At 39.8% G+C, this 17,305-nt stretch overlaps 1 pseudogene; it reads right to left on the bottom strand.

Moving 5' to 3' along the window:
- Nucleotides 1-1,357: 1,357 nt before the first annotated feature.
- LOC103248129 (nuclear nucleic acid-binding protein C1D pseudogene) lies at nt 1,358-1,981 on the bottom strand (annotated as a pseudogene).
- Nucleotides 1,982-17,305: the final 15,324 nt, after the last annotated feature.

Below are 17,305 nucleotides of genomic sequence, written 5' to 3' on the forward strand. Positions count from 1 at the left end.
GGAAAGTCTCTTTCCTGGCTGGGTAATGTGGCTCAGGCTTGGCTACCTTTCTAATGGTTTAAATTATTTGTGTCACTTAATACTTTAATATAGATCTTGTGCACTTCTTATCAATTTATTTCTAGACATTCATCTTTTTTGTTGGTATTGTTGATAAAGTTATTTTCTTCATTATGTTTCCAAACCGGTCATTATTTGCTTGAATGTTACTTATTAACTTTTCTGTGAGTTAATTTTGGGTTTTTTGTTCGTTTGTTTTGGTTTGTTTTTATTTTTTCCTTTTGTTTTTTTTTTTGTGTGTGTGTGTGTGTGTGTTTTTGTTTGTTTGTTTTTTGAGACAGGATCTCACTCTGTTGCCCAGACTGAAGTGCAGTGGCACAAACATGGAAGAATGCAGCCTTAACCTCCTGGGCTCAAGAGATCCTCCCACTTCAGCCTCTCAAGTAACTGGGACCAGTGACTCATGTCTGTAATCCTAGCACTTTGGGAGGCCAAGGCAGGCGGATCGCTTGAGCCCGGGAGTTGGAGACCAGCCTGGGCAATACATGGTGAAACCCCCATCTCTAGAAAAGAATTAAATACATAAATACAAAAATTAGCTGGGCCTGGTGGCATGTGCCTGTAGCCCAAGCTATCTAGGAGGCCGAGATAGGAGGATTAATTAAACCAAGGAGGTCAAGGTTGCAGTGAGCCATACTCATGCCACTGCACTCTAGCCTGGGTGACAGAACCAGACTATGTCTCAAAAACAAACAAACAAAAATTTAAGCTGCAACTTTCCATATGAATTCAACACAGAAGACATTTAAACCTTGCACTGCCACATAATTATTTATTTTATAAAAAAATGACATACTTTTTGAATATGTAAACATCAAAACCAAAAACTAAATGTTTACTTTTTCGTTTATTGACAACGTTTTGTTTGTTTCTTGTTTTTTGTTTTGTCTTTTGAGACAGGGTCTCACTCTGTTTCCCAGGCTACAGTGCAATGGCACCATCAAAGCTCACTGCAGCCTTGATTTCCCAGGCTCAACTGATCCTCCTGCCTCAGCCTCTCCAGCAGCTGGGACTACAGGCACGTGCCATTATGCCCGGCTAATTTTTTCCATTTTTTGTAGAGACAGGATCTCCTTATGTTGTCCAGGCTAGTTTTGAACTCCTGGGCTCAAGCGATTCTCCTGCCTCAGCCTCCCAAAGACTGGGATTACAGGTGTGAGCCACTGTGCTAGGCCTCTATTGACAACTTTTTTTTTTTTTTTTTTTTTGAGACAGGGTCTCACTCTGTTACCCAGGCTGGAATGTAGTGGCACAGTCTGCACTCACTGCAACCTCCAGGTTTAAGCAACTGTTGTGCCTCAGCCTCCCAAGTAGCTGGAATTACAGGTATGCACCACCACGCCCAGCTAATTTTTGTAGAGACAGAGTCTCATCATGTTAACCAGGCTGGTCTGAAACTCCTGGGCTAAAGCAATCCCAAAGTGCTGGGATCACAGCCTCCCAAAATGCTGGGATTACAGGTAGGAGCCACTGCACCCAGCTTTTGCTAACTTATTAAGTAACTGGAGAGTTTTGTCCCTACAGTTTTATGATGCATTTTTAGTTTTCAGTTCCCAGAGGACATTTTTTACAAATCTTGAAGACGTACGTCTGTCCAGCCTGCCAGCCTTTTTCTGTTATTTCCTTGACTGTGTTCATATATATTCTGATTATTTCCAATTCCTTCCTGCTTTACTAGCTGTTTCTCAGTATTAATTCCTTGAGTTGGCAAATAAACCCAAAACTTTAAATTTAATGTGTATGTAGAAACTAAATCCACCTTCACTTGTTTAAGTGGCTCCAACTTCTGCAACAACTCATTTCAAGAAACAGACATCATAGTCTTTAGCATATCATCCACAGCACCGATGTAATTCTCAAGCATTGACAAATATTCATGAATTTCTACTGGATAGTCTTCATTAATTTCTTCATCTGCCATAATGACTGACTCACAGCCTTCAACTCCAGTCTGTCAGAAAGCGGCCGAGCAATGATGGTATCAATTCATACTTTCGTTTTGGTTAATGTTTATTTATTTATTTACTTTTTTATTAGAGACAAGGTCTTGCTCTGTTCCCGCTGAAGTGCAGTGGTGGGATCATGGCCTTCTGTAGCACAGAACTCTTGAGCTCAAGCGATCTTCCCATCTCAGCTTCCCAAATAGGATTACAGGCATGAGCCACCAGGCCCAAACTAAAAACAAACTGTCTTTTTAGGAATGTATATTGGAAACAATATACTAAACCACTATGTAATCAATTACCTTGCTAGGCTCAGCAAACACTAGCAGGTTACCATTACAAAAGTATTTGTCCACTGAAAAGTCTGAGAATAAAAGTAATAACACATATGAAAGGAAGTTGATAAATGTTGATAAATGTTACAAGTGAAATAGAAATATATGATTTATCCAAGATAGGCAATGATACAAAGTCTGCTTTTACAGACACAACTGTAACATCCATTTCCAAATAATCAACCTTTTTTTTTTTCTTTTTTATTATACTTTAAGTTCTAGGGTACATGTGCATAACGTGCAGGTTTGTTACATATGTATACTTGTGCCATGTTGGTGTGCTGCACCCATCAACTCGTCAGCACCCATCAACTTGTCATTTACATCAGGTATAACTCCCAATGCAATCCCTCCCCATGATAGGCCCCGGTGTGTGATGTTCCCCTTCCCAAGTCCAAGTGATCTCATTGTTCAGTTCCCACCTATGAGTGAGAACATGCGAATCAACCTTTTTTAAAATGGACAACAGTCCACTACTCTTCCAAAGTATTAATAGTTATGTTAATCATGTGTTCAAAATCCTCATCCTATTTAACAGTCAATATATTTAATGAAAATATTATCTTCTTGATGAGGCATTTTAATGAAACATTTGAATAGGACTAAATTTACAGTATCAAGAGTCTTAATACAATTTGACATGTTTTCCCAAATGAGTTGCAGAAAAATGACAAGCGGAGAAGAGTGATTTTTCTATAAAGCGGGTAGCCCTGGTCAATTCAGAATTGGAGACAGCTGTGAGTTATAATGGATTCCTCTGAGAATTGTCATATTTAAATTAAACTGATGATCTGATAGCTCAGGGAATAATTCCTGGTGCAAGTGTTGTAAGCATTTTGCTTCCCTGCATGATGTAATATAATTTTTCTCCCCGAATGTCTTCTTTAAATCTAGGTAATTAGAACTAGTATAAAGAGCATTGGTGGCCAGGTGTGGTGGCTTATACTTATAATCTCAGCACTTTAGGAGGCTGAGGTGAGAGAATCACTTGAGCCTAGGAATTCAAGACCAGCCTGGGCAACATAGTGAGACCCTGCCTCTAAAATAAAATAAAATAAATAAAAATCATTGGTTATCCTATCAGAGATGTCTGACTTTGAATTCTGATATGAATATTTTGGAGAAATCTAATAGTTTTTTATTGTGCACATGTTACTTTTCTAATTTTTTCATACTTAAATAGATTATAATATTTCCCTAATAAAGATGCTGTGAAATCGGATAAATGCAATGTGTTTATTTTCACTCATTTGATTTTCATATACATAAATGTATATATAACTGACATGAACCCTTACTTAGTAGGTGTTTAGTAATGTCACAGAGCAAATTCCCTACCATGTATTCCCTTTCTTTTTAAGCCATTCATCTGCCTGAGTAATTTCTCTCTCTCTTTACCCGACATTTATTGTGTCATCAAGTTCTTTTGATTTGGCTTCTGCAATGCCTTTCAGATTGGTTTCATAATGTTCATTCTTTCCTGAATCCTCAGTTCAGGATTGCAACGACATTTTAACTAATTTTTTTCACTCCCCTTAGTCTTGCCACTTCCAATTCGTCTTCCACACTGTCCAGACCTTCTCAAAACACAGTTCTGATTATCAGTCAACATTTCTTGCCTAAATAATTTTAATGACCAATCTTTATATTGCAGGGATCTTGTCTCCTTCATTTTACATCTCCATAGTCAAACAGCATGTTCCACGTTTACCACCCCCTTCTATCAGCTTCTGATGTTTTCTGTGATTGGATTAGGTTATAGCAAACTTTCTGAACAAAAGATCTATAACTGACTTTTTATTTTATTTGAGACAGAGTCTCGCACTGTCACCCAGGCTGGAGTACAGTGGCGCAATATTGGCTTGCTGCAGCCTCTGCCTCCCAGGTTCAAGAGATTCTCGTGCCTCAGCTTCCCAAGTAGCTGGGATTACAGACGTGTGCCACCACACCTAGCTAATTTTTATATTTTTAGTAGAGATGGGTTTCACCATGTTGGCCAGGCTGGTTTCGAGTTCCCAGCCTTAAGTGATCCACCCACCTTGCTCTCCCAAAGTGCTGGCATTACAGGCATGAACCACCGTGCCCAGCCTATAACTGACTTTAAAACGCATGAAAAAGATGTTCACTTAAGATAAGGGATCTGCAAATTAAAACTAAGATATTGGCTTTCATCAGTTTGGCAAAGATCAACAAGTTTAACCATAAATATTTTGGCCAGGATGTGGAGAAACATTCTCAAAGTTTATAGGAAGACAAATTGGTACCATCATTTTAGATAACAGATTTTTTTGTCTTTTTTTTTTTTTTTTTTTTTTTGAGACAGGGTCTCATTCTGTCACCCAGGTTTAGTGCAGTGGCCTGATCTCACCTCACTGCAACCTCTGCCTCCCAGTTTCAAGCAATTCTTGTGCTTCAACCTCCTGAGTAGCTGGGATCACATGTGCATACCACCACACCTGGCTAATTTTTGTATTTTTAGTTGAGACAAGGTTTTGCCATGTTGGCCAGACTGGCCTCAAACTCCTGGCCTCAAGCCATCTGCCCTTGCTTCAGCCTCCCAAAGTGCTGGGATTATAGGCATGAGCCACCACATTTGGCCTAGAGAATAATTTCTTAATATTTATCAAGCATGACCAAAATTTTGACTCAGCATTTTAATTTATCCTACAGAAATACACATGCAAAGATATATACAAAGAATATTCATTGCAGTATCATAACATAAGCATCCCAAAAGATGGGAAATAGCCAAAATGCCTATCAACAGGGTGATGGTTATGTAAACTGCAGTGTATCCATAAAATGTAATCCTACAGAGCCATTAAAAAGAATAATGCAGGCTGCGTGCACTGGTTCACATCTGTAATCCCAGCACTTTGGGAGGCCAAGGCAAGTGGATCACTTGAGGCCAGGAGTTCCAAGAATAGCCTGGGCAATATGGTGAAACCCTGTCTCTACTAAAAATACAAAAATTAGCTGGACGTGGTGATGCATGCCTGTGATCCCAGTTACTCAGGAGTCTTGAGACACAAGACTCAGTTGAGTCCAAGTGACAGAGATTGCAGTGAGCTGAGATCGCACCACTGCACTCCAGCCTGGGCATCAGAAGGAAACTGTCTCGAAAAAAAAAGTGATATGGAAAGAGCTCTGAAATAAAGTTTAACAGCGAAGTGCAGAGCAGTGTATGTAGTATGTTATAATTTTTATAAAATTTTAAAAAATATGTACATATATATTAAGTATTAAAATATCTCTGGAGTGATATACAGGGGTTAAAGGGAGTGGTTGCCATTGAGGATGTGAGCGAGGGACAAGAGATTCGGAGTGGTAGATAGACCACTCTGGCAAAGTTTTTTCATCAGGCACAGAGCAATGGTTAAGCAAGTTATGGTAGATCACCTTGACAATGAGTCTGGTAAATCTCATATATCAATCCTGATGTCTATTGCATCTCAAAGCAGTCCTGTGGGATGGCATTGTTTATCTCTAACAGAGAGGCAAATTGATGATGGATGAGATTGAGTGTCTGGTTGAGGTCCATGTATTGTTAGAAGCAATAGGGATTATGAATCCAGGCCTATCTGGCACCAGCTCCCTGCAGCCTGGCTGGAAAGTATCTCAGCTGTAAAAGATATCCCATTGTATTCCAAGTATCACTCATGTCTATGCTCTTTCCCCACTAGACTGAGAGCTTCTTGAGAAGAAGAGCCACCCATCACTTCATCATCAGCCACTATCACAGTGACTAGCATGTGACAAGTGTTCAGTAAAAGTTTATTGACTTGAACAGTTAGATGATTTTCTTTAAGCAATCAGATATTTATGAGATGTAAATGCCACAATCTGCCATCTTTTCTAAAAGGTAGACTATTTTGATTTGTGTCCTCATCACACCAAGCAATTTAAGAAAGAAAAAACAGGATGGTGAGTGTAAAAACTACAGCTGCAGAATTCAGGAGCAGGTTGTTTTCTTTGATGGTGTTTGGTTTTCCAGGGCATGAGAGAAGAATTCAAAACTTTCTACAAACATTTGCCTCTCCACAGGACTGACAAGGCTAAGTGTGAAACAGACTCTGCACTTTATCCTGTGAAAGGTTTTACTAGAGAGCTCTTGTTTCTAGCTCCATTTAGACTGCTCAGAGCAGAAGTTGGCCCCAGCCTGTTTGCCCCTGGAGGATTCCCATCACATGTCAGTGATGTACGTGTCCCCACTAGCTCTAGTGACCTGCCCCTGCGATGTGCTGCAAACACTACACTCAATGGCAAAGTGTCCAGCCTCTGGAAAACTGGTATTGAGAGACTTTCCAGAGCATTAAAAGCTCTTAAAGGGCACTCTAAAGTTACTGGGAATTTTCTAGAACAGTGCTTAAAGCAATATTTAGTTTCCTGAATCTGTAAGAAAGATACTCTTTTATTGGTCTCCCCTAATTTCCCAGCTTCTCTGAAAGCATGAGTCAGCCAATGGAAGAACAGTGGGGAGGTGAGTCTATCAATTTAGACTCAACCTTTGGGATTATTAACTTAGAATCTCAGAGAATTCCTTTGCTAGGATCACTGGGACAAAGCAGAATGGTGTAATGGGAATAGCACAGATAGAAAGCAGATTAACCTGAGTTTAAAACTAGCTTCTGTCAACAACCAGTCATGTGACCTTGGGCAAGTTACTTCACTTCTTCAAGGCTTTAGGTCATCATTTTGCAATATTCTTGTGGAAATGTGATAGGTCATCATCAGCACAGTTCCAGGGACAAGAAACCTTTTTTAATTTTTTTTTTTTTAGAGATAGGGTCTTGCTCTGTTGCCCAGGCTGGGATGTAGTGGCACAATCATGGCTTACTGCAGCCTCAAACTCCTGGGTTCAAGCCATCCCCCCACCTCATCCTCCCAAGTAGCTGTAACTACAGGCATGGGTCACCATGCTCGACTACTTTTTAAAAAATTTATTGGCCAGGCATGGTGGCTCATGTCTGTAATCCCAGCACTTTGGGAGGCAAAGGTGGGCAGATCACCTGAGGTTGGGGGTTCGAGACCAGCCTGACCAACGTAGTGAAACCCCACTACTAAAAGTACAAAAAATAGCTACGTGTGGTGGTGCATGCCTGTAGTCCCAGCCACTTGGGAGGCTGAGACAGGAGTATCACTTGAACTGGAGGCAGAGGTTGCAGTGAGCAGAGATCATGCCACTGTACTCCAGCCTTGGCAACAGAGTGAGACTCTGTCTCAAAAAAAAAAAAAATTTCTTTTTGTACAGAGAGGGTCTTACTGTGTTGCCCTGGCTGGTCTCGAGGACTGGTCTCAAGTGATCCTCTCACCTCAGTCTCCCAAAGTGCTGAAATTATAGACCTGAGCCACCACACCCAGCCTCCACCAACAATAAATATTGTTGAGCAAAATGAGTGAATAACATACTTAAGATGACAAGCATATAGAGGACCTTAATAAATACTAATTTATTCAGATGATATTAATATCATCTGATAAAGGCCAGAATTTTAAAATAAATACATAAATAAATAAATATTAATTATCTTCCCACTCTCTGCCCTTCTCACCTTCAGTTCAGGCTATATGTAGCCCTTCAGTGAATTTTTCCCCTTCAAGGCCACTTCCAAAGGTCACCAAGACCTATTTTTAACCAGAAAAAAAAAAAAAATAAACAAGAATTAATGAAACACCAGCCTGGCCAACATGGCAAAACCCCGTCTCTACTCAAAATACAAAAACTAGCTGGGCGTGGTGGTGCACAACTGTAATCCCAGCTACTCGGAAGGCTGAGGCAGGAGAATCACTTGAACCCGGGAGGCGGAGGTTGCAGTGAGCCGAGATCGTGCCACTGCACTCCAGCCTGGGTGGCAGCGAGACTCTGTCTCAAGAAAAAAAAGAATTATTGAAAGCAAAGAGGAAACATGGAGTGGAAATGTATTCACTTTCGGTTTTTAAGTCCCTAAAGATGGCCTTGTTTTTCTGTTTGTCTGATCAAGAATGGACCTATCCATGTTGTTTAGCAGAGAAAAAGTTTAATTTTGATTTTAAAACCCATTTATCTATAGTGTTACAAAATGGGTTTCAGATAAACAACAGACAGCAGCCATTGCCAAACAGTGCATTCGAAACGCTTTGTACTTTTCTTATGTAGTCACCATGGCTCAGTAGTTCAGTACGTGACTTCAACCTCTGACCAACCTAGATTAGAGTCCAAACTTATCACTTATTTTCCTTATGGGCTTGGGCAATTTTCTTAATCTGTCTGACCCTCAGTGTGCTCATCTGCAAAATGTGGCTAACGAGGGTACCCACCTCATGATTTTCATAAGGATTAGATAAAATAATTGCCATGCCTACTATGGTGCCTGACACAAGGTTCCTGTCAACTAATTGTAGCTATTATTATCATCATCTCATTAATATAAACCCATGAGGGAGCTACTGCTATTTTACAGGGAAAGAAACAGAATCTTGGATGATGAATATAAAAATATTTAGTACAGCAAGAGGCGGTGACTCATGCCTGTAATCCCAGCACTTTGGGAGGCCAAGACAGGTGGATCACTTGAGGTCAGGAGTTTGAGACCAGCCTGACCAACATGGCGAAACCCCGTCTCTACTAAAAATACAAAAATTAGCCAGGTGTGGTGGCGTGTGCCTGTAGTTCCAGCTACTTGGGAGGCTGAGGCAGGAGAATCATTTGAACATGAAGGCGGAGGTTGCAGTGAGCCAAGATTGTGCCACTGCACTCTAGCCTGGGTGACAGAGCAAAACTCCATCTCAAACAAACAAACAAACAAACAAACAAATGAACACACAAAAAACATAAAAATATTTAGTACATCACCAAGCAAATAGTAAAAACCCATAGGTGAGCTTAAAAAAAAAATTCAACAGTCTCCAGCCTGGAGATCAGGAGTACTGACCCTCTATTCTTTGCAGACATTTTGTGTAGGAAGAAGAAACTGAAAACAGCCTGTTGACTTGTCTGTCTATCCTTATATGTTAGGAGGAAATGGTCAGAGTTCCTGTACAGCTAGTATGTAGGCACTGCAGTTGTTCAGTAAGTACTTGTTAATCAAATAAATGGAGGGGTGAGCACACAGGAGCTCTGGTCTGGATGTTCCCAGTCAGGAGCTGCACCCGCACTCATTTCTGCTCCAGTCCCCCTATCTTCATTGCTACTTCATTCCTCACCTTAAAGTTTCAGGAAAATCCACAGAAGGTCTTCATTGGAAGATGAGAGGATGTAAACAAAAACCTGAGCCTTCCTTGAGATGTCAACCCTGACAATTATATCTAAAGTTCAAAAAAATGTGCCACCCACATCTAATTGAGAAACTGTGGTAGACTATTAAAGTTGGGGACTAGAAAGACTGTAACAGTCTTGGGGATGAGCAGGTCTCATATTGCTTTAGAAAGAAACAGTTTAAAGTCTGAATAAATCAATGGTTAAGCTTTGGAGACCTTAGTTTAAACAAACATATCTTGACCTACAACAGAAATATAAACATGACCCTAAAAACACATTTGCAAATGATTTTCTTGGCCACAGACATAGAAGAGTACAAAACTACGATCCCCAAAAGAACCCTTAAGTTTGGACTTTATTTTGTAAAATAAATTTGAGAGGCCTCTTAGGGATCATAGTTTTGAACTGTTTTATATTTGTGACAGAAGAAAACATATAGGAAAGAAATTTTAAAATTTAAACATGAAGGCATGTTTGTGAGAGAAACATTAGAAGGAAGAAAATGAAAGTCTATAATAGTGGCTTTAGGGTCAGACAATCCTAGGCTAGAATGCTAGAATTCTGGCCCAATCAATTACTAGTAGGTGAGACTGAGCAAGTCATACACATATACAACTACATACACACACACATACACACACACGATTGTAAGATTAAATAGATGGTTACTGTTAATTACTTACCACAATGATGCATAGTACACAGAATGTGCTTAGTAAATAATCTTTTTTTCTGCTTTTTTATTTTTATTTTTAAAGAAACAAGGTCTCAGGCTGGTCTGAAACTCCTGGCCTCAAGCAATCCTCCTGCCTCAGCCTCCCAAAGTGGTGGGATTATGGTATGAGCTACCACACTCAGCTAATGATAGTTTCTATTATCAGAGAAAGAACAGAAAGAGAGGCCAATCCCTTGACAATAATTTCTCATATCCACCAGAGTTCCCAGACAGTCACCAGAAGCAGTGTTTTATTGCTATGTTTACAAGGAATTGCCTAGAAGACAAGCACCTGTGATGTGGGGACAGCATGAAATTTAGGATTAGAAGAATCTAGGCCCCCAGTTCTGACCCTAACACTTTCAGGCAATGTGTACTTGAACTAATCACATAACATCTCTTGAGATTTGGATTCCCCATTTGAAAATGAGTCCCAGGATTTTTCTGAGTACTAAGAGAAATAATGTGGGTTATAGCCCTTTATAAATTGTGACACTCTTAACCGTAGCGAGTCCTTTAGTCTGGCCCTGTAATAGTCTTGCCCTAAGAAAGTACATATAGTCCTGTAAGGTAAGGTGCCAGGTTTCCCATCAGATGGGCTGCAGAGGTCTCATGACTTACCAGCCACACTTATCTCAGATGCCAGGCCACTGACATTTCAGGGTAGAAGAGGACATAAAGGAGAACTCTGACACAAAAAAAGTTCAAAGTCAGCTGTCCCAGGCCAGTCAAGCAAGGAACTTTTCACCATCTCACCCTGATCAGAAAAGCTCGCCTGTACCCTCAACATTTTCACATAAGAAATTTTTCCTAAGGGATCCAAGAATTTGAAGGAAAAAGAGGGGCTAGAGGAAAAATGCTTTTGCTCACTAGTGACAGCAGACTTTTCATCCTCATACCCATGCAAATAGTGAGCATGTTTCCTGAGCTATTTCTTACAGCAGCAGTGTGCTGTCATGCAAAAAAGCTTGCGTGACTCAAGGCTTGGCTAAAACCCTCCATTCTTTAATTAATGTGTGACCCTCAGTTGATTGCCACTTCCTTCGAATTATAGCTGCTTCTTGAAGCTAAGCAAAGTCACCAATGTAGAGGAGACACTTCCAAGTTCACCCGGTTGCTCTTAAAAGGCAGACTTTTTTTTTTTTTTTTTTTTTTGAGACAAGGTCTCACTTCATCACCCAAACTGTAATACAGTGTTGCAATCATAGCTCACTATATCCTCAAATTCCTGGAATCAAGTGAACATCCTACCTCAGCCTCCCAAGTTGTAGGGATTACAGGGGTAAAACAGCATGCCCTGCAGAAGTCACATTTTTAGTTTCCAAATAGGTTTCACCTCAAATTGTTCTTTGAATTTTTTTTTTTGAGTTAGTCTAGTGTCCCCCCTTTTTTTGTAAGCTCCAACTCTATCTTCTTTTTCTTTCTTTTTTTTTTGAGACGGAGTCTTGCCCTGTCGCCCAGGCTGGAGTGCAGTGGCGCGATCTCGGCTCACTGCAACCTCCGCCTCCCGGGTTCACATCATTCTCCTGCCTCAGCCTCCCAAGTAGCTGGGACTACAGGCACCCGCCACCTCGCCTGGCTAGTTTTTTGTATTTTTTAGTAGAGACGGGGTCTATCTTCTTTATTTGACAATTTAGTACCAAGGCCTGAACCCAGCACATAGTATGGTCACAATACATATTTGTACAGTGACTTCCTATAGGAATTAATCTACAACTCACTGTAATCTCCTTGATTAAGCCCCCACAGTACCCAGCAGAATGCATAGCAGATGCTGAAGAAACACAAATTGATTAATTTATCTGTGTCATATTTATCATCTCTTCCTCCTGCTTCACTGGCATCTTCTCTTCTTTGGGAAGTTGAAATTTCCTGCTGTGTTTTCTACTTCTCAACTTCCACCAACCACTGGTACAAGCTGCCATACTCTTGGAGACTTCTGGAATCTCCCTTTATAGGAAGGGTTGCTCGATTTAGCAAATAAAAATATAGGACACCAAGATAAAAATGAATTTTAGATAATCAATGAATAAAAATTGTATAAGTATAAATACGTCCCATTCAACATTTGGGTTATATTTATACCAAAAAAATTTTCATTGCTCATCTGAAATTCAAATGTAACAGTGCATTTTATCTGGCAACCTTATTTACAGGATCTCACAAGTATTGACACTAACATAGAAGTTGTCATTTCTTGTAACTACACCTTTTAGGCTCTGTGCTATTTATTTATTTATTTATTTATTTATTTATTTATTTATTTATTTATTTGTAGAGATGAGGTCTCATTTTGTTGCCCAGGCTGCTCTTGAACTTCTGGGCTCACATGATCCACCGTCTTTGACTTCCCAAAGTGCTAGGATTACAGGTGTGAGCCATCACACCCAGCCTAGGCCCTGTGCTCATTAATTAGTCAGTTCCAAACACCCTAACGAGACAGAAAGCTGCTTTATCTTCTTCAAGCACAGGCCTTGCTCAGAGTAAGGTGTTGGGGATGGGAGGATCAAGTACTTCAGTTTTTCTCCTTAATTTGAAGTTTCCTTCATTCAACTAGTGAGCTGCCCTCTCTTCTCTCAGCTGAGGGATAGATATTTGTATATATTCCACCAAGCCCAAATTAAGAGCATCCAAACACTAAGCGTAGATTTCCTCCTTTGCATTGCGCCTGACACAGTTTATCCTTCCAGATCACCGGGCTGCTGCCACTGAAACATAGAAATCTTACCTCCTTCTCCAAACATCAGAGACCTTTAAAACTCTCTCCTTTGTGTGCTTCTTAGTGTACTCAGTTACAAAGTCCTGGTTTTGTTTTTATTGCAGTTACTTATTTTCTGTTGTTTTTCTTACAGAAATACTTCTCCTATCTGCCTCTTCCTCTTTCATTCCATTTCTCCAGCCTGTCTTGTTCATTTAATATGTCATCACCTGAGACCTAGATTGCAGCAACAGTGTCTTAGCTCTTCTGGCTTCTTGCATTTGTGCACCTCCTAGAAAATGTATCCTTATATAGTCTCCTTTTCCCATCTGGGATTCCCCTTTGGGGAAAGCTGGCATAAACCTTGATTTTCTATTTAACAAATCAATACCAGGCTCCACAGCCCAGGCTTCAAGTTCCCCCAAGCTTTCTATTTTCTTCACCTTGTCCGTCTTCCATAGGCTGATACAGTCCAATTTCTATTTGCTCAGATCTGGGCCTCATCCCCACATCTGGCTGCATGAGCCCCATCATTGCTCCTGCCTTGAATACTCAAATCCCTTCCCTCCTTCTCTGGAACAATCCATGTCCCTTACCTCCTTCAAAACCCAGCTTATTAGAAGATAATATAGCCAATCTTGGGGTGGAGAAAGCCTTTTCAAAGAGAAGAAAACAAAGGAGGAAAACGCAAAGGGAAAAGTTTAGTAGATTTGATTACACAAGAATGAAAAGATTCTCTATGTCAAAAAGTACTATCAACAAAACAAAAACAACTAGAAAAAAAATTGCTACCTATAATAGACAATGTTAGTATTCTTAATATAATTTGCAAATCAGTAAGAAACAGACATGCCAAAAGAAAATGAAGAGCAGGTATATTTGTGTGACACACACGAAGTAGAAGAGGCCAAAAACATGAGAAACCACAAAACCTCAGTACTATTAGAGAAACAGAAATTAAAAGAATAATGAATTTCCTTTTTCTTTCATCAAACACATTTTTTAAAGAATGATACTCCATGTTGATAAGAGTGAAAGAACAGGATTTTTCTTACATGCTTTAGCAGTGCTCTTTCTTTTCCTTCCTTCCTTCCTTCCTTCCTCCCTCCCTCCCTCCCTCCCTCTCTCCCTCTCTCTCTCTCTTTCTCTCTTTCTCTCTTTCTCTCTTTCTCTCTTCTCTCTCTTTCTCTCTTTCTCTCTCTCTTTCTTTCTTTCTTTCTTTCTTTTTCTTTCTTGAGACAGAATCTCACTCTGTTGCCCAGGCTGGAGTGCAGTGGTGGGATCTCAGCTTACTGCAACCTCTGCCTCCCAGGTTCAAGCGATTCTTCTGCCTTAGTCTCCCAAGTAGCTGGGATTACAGGTGTATGCCACTATGCCCGGCTAATTTTTGTATTTTTACTAGAGACGGGGTTTCACCATGTTGTACAGGCTGGTCTCAAACTCTTGACTTCAGGTCATCTGCCCGCCTTGGCCTCCCAAAGTGCTGGGATTATAGGCATGAACCACCACGACCTGCCCCTTATACTTCTTTAAAAGAGCATAGATTAGGAAAACCTAATTGTTTACTTTGTTAACAGTGTTTTCCAATTTTCCTACAATAAATATGTATCCTTTTTAATAATTAACACAATATGTATATGCACTTTTTAAAATCTTATGAAAGTTGAAGGGAGGATGAGGCAGGAGAAGAAGGAAAGTGCATTTTTCTTAACCAGATAGGCCTGGTTTAAAAATCCCTCATTGCCACTAACTAGCTGCAATTGACTTCTCAAGCCTGGGATCCTCACCTCAGTGAGCTGTTAAAACAGAAAAAAGTGTGTAACTGTTATTATAATACCTGGCACTTTGTAAACATTCAAAAAGTGGTGTTATTTATTATTATTTTGTTGTATCCTCAGAGAGCATATAGTTTCAGTCTTTTGCATGTAGTAGATACAAAAATAAAACACCCACTAGATTGTCTGATTTATTATTATTATTATTATTATTATTATTTTGAGCTGGAGTCTGGCTCTGTCGCCCAGGCTGGAAGACAGTGGCCTAATCTCGGCTCACTGCTACCTTCACCTCCTGGGTTCAAGCAATTCTTGTGCTTCAGCCTCCCAAGTAGCTGGGATTACAGGCACACACCACCATGCCCGGCTAATTTTATTGTATTTTCAGTAGAAACTTACCACGTTGGCCAGGCTCATCTCGAAATTCTGACCTCAGGTGATCCACCCACCTCAGCCTCCCAAAGTGCTAGGATTATAGGTGTGAGCCACCACACTGACCCTGATTTTTTCTTTACCTTTGATATTCTTCTTCACTAACCCCATTTTCTCCTTCCCCTTTTCCTTTCCTCCTGTCTATTCAACAACTGTCCTATTCATTCCCTTTCTTCTTATCACACTGTTTCTTATGGACCAGTCTTTCACAACTTCTTTGAATAGCATTTTTCAGGCATGGCCACATGTGCCTGTAGTTTCCAGCAACTTGGGAAACTGAGGCGGGAGGACTGCTTGAGCCCAGGAATTCGAGGCTACAGTGAGCCGTGATTTTACCCCTGCACTCCAGTTGGAGCGACAGAGCAAGACCATCTCAAAAATAAATAAATAAAAATAAAACCCAGTTCCAAAAGCTGCTGGTTTGTCAGACTTACCTGAAGTTCACCAACAATGACCACGGGCTCCAGTTTCCCCTTACTGTTACTCCTTATTTTATTAATATTTTGCTTGAAACTCATCTGTCTTTGGAATGCTTCCTATGCTTGACTGCACCTGAGTCTATTAACGTCGGTGTTTCCTGGTAATCTGTGACCTATTTGTCTGCTGACCTCTTTCCTCCAGACAGAAGCTAATTCTGTGTTTCTTATGATGCTTCTTGCATGTTCATATTCATTCGTGTTATAAATTAAATTAATAGTATTTCAGATCAGCAAAATAGCTTCCCTTCCCTTCCTCTTCTTTTCCCCTTTTGTCCCTTCTACTTCTTTGCCCTCCTCCCTGAAAATATAATTATTAATTATTCCTTTTCTCTGACATCAATCTATATTTGCTTTTGGAAAGTAGAATGAATACTTTTTTACCTATAACCCATACTGAAATATGTCTTTTTAGTATTTGGGAAACATGCACTAAACACTTTAGGACAGCTGCTAAGAGATTTTGACAACAGCAGAATGTGATTATGCAACAAGCACTGGATTCTCCCCTCCATATCTTTATAACTATTAAGGTCTATGATTATGGGGCTTGGCATTAGACCAGATGTGAATTCTGTCTCCAATGCTATACAACCTTAGGCAATTCACCTAACCTCTCTGGGATTTAGCTTCTTTGTCTATAAAAAGTTGATAACATCTATAACAAAAGATGGGAGTTAAATGTGTATAAAGTATATAAGAAATAATCTAACACAGAGTAGATGTAGGGATACTATCTAACTTAAAGAGAAATGTGCATTTCCCCTTCCCTTTAGGAGATTCATTCATTTCTTAGGGGATTTATAATCCAATGGGAAAAGTCAAGATCTACATAAACAAACACTAAACATAATCAAAATGAATTTATTAAGCACATAGGACTTAAAATGTGTCATATACTCCACTAAAGGAACTTTGCAAAGACGGTCTTATTTAATCTTTATAACTGGTACTATTATAACTTTATTTATTTATTTATTTATTTATTTATTTATTTATGTATTTTGAGGCAGAGTTTTGCTCTGTCACCCAGGCTAGAATACAGTGGAACGATCATGGCTAATTTTAGCTTCTACATCCCAGGCTCAAGTGACCCTCCCACGTCAGCCTCCCGAGTATTGGGACCACAGGCGCGCACCACCACGCCTAGCTAATTTTTTGATTTTTTTGTAGAGGCAGAGTCTTGCTATGTTACCCAGGCTGATCTCAAACTCCTGGGCTGAAGAGATCTTCCCACTTTGGCTTCCTAAAGTGCTGGGATTACAGGCATGAGCCACCATGCCCAGCCATAACCTCAATTTTAGGATGAGGAAACTGACATCCCTATAGGTCCTGTAGTTAGTAAGGGGTACAGCCTATGCAGTCAGGTACCAGTGTCCATGCTCATAACCAATCACATCATATTGTTCTCACTTATGTCTTGCACAGAGTTGGAACTCAATAAATATTTTCAATATTAATAAATAATTGTAATAAATAATTTCATAAATAATTTTAATAAATAATAAATAAATATTAATAAATAATTTCAAATATCTCTTCTAATTTCTTTTTCCAAAGCAAAGAATAACTACCACACATCCCAGAAAAGCACATCTTACCTAATCTTTGATCAAAACAATTGGCTGCTTTGC

Source organism: Chlorocebus sabaeus, chromosome 1 (genome assembly GCF_047675955.1).
Source record: "Chlorocebus sabaeus isolate Y175 chromosome 1, mChlSab1.0.hap1, whole genome shotgun sequence".
NCBI classification, from domain to species: domain Eukaryota; kingdom Metazoa; phylum Chordata; class Mammalia; order Primates; family Cercopithecidae; genus Chlorocebus; species Chlorocebus sabaeus.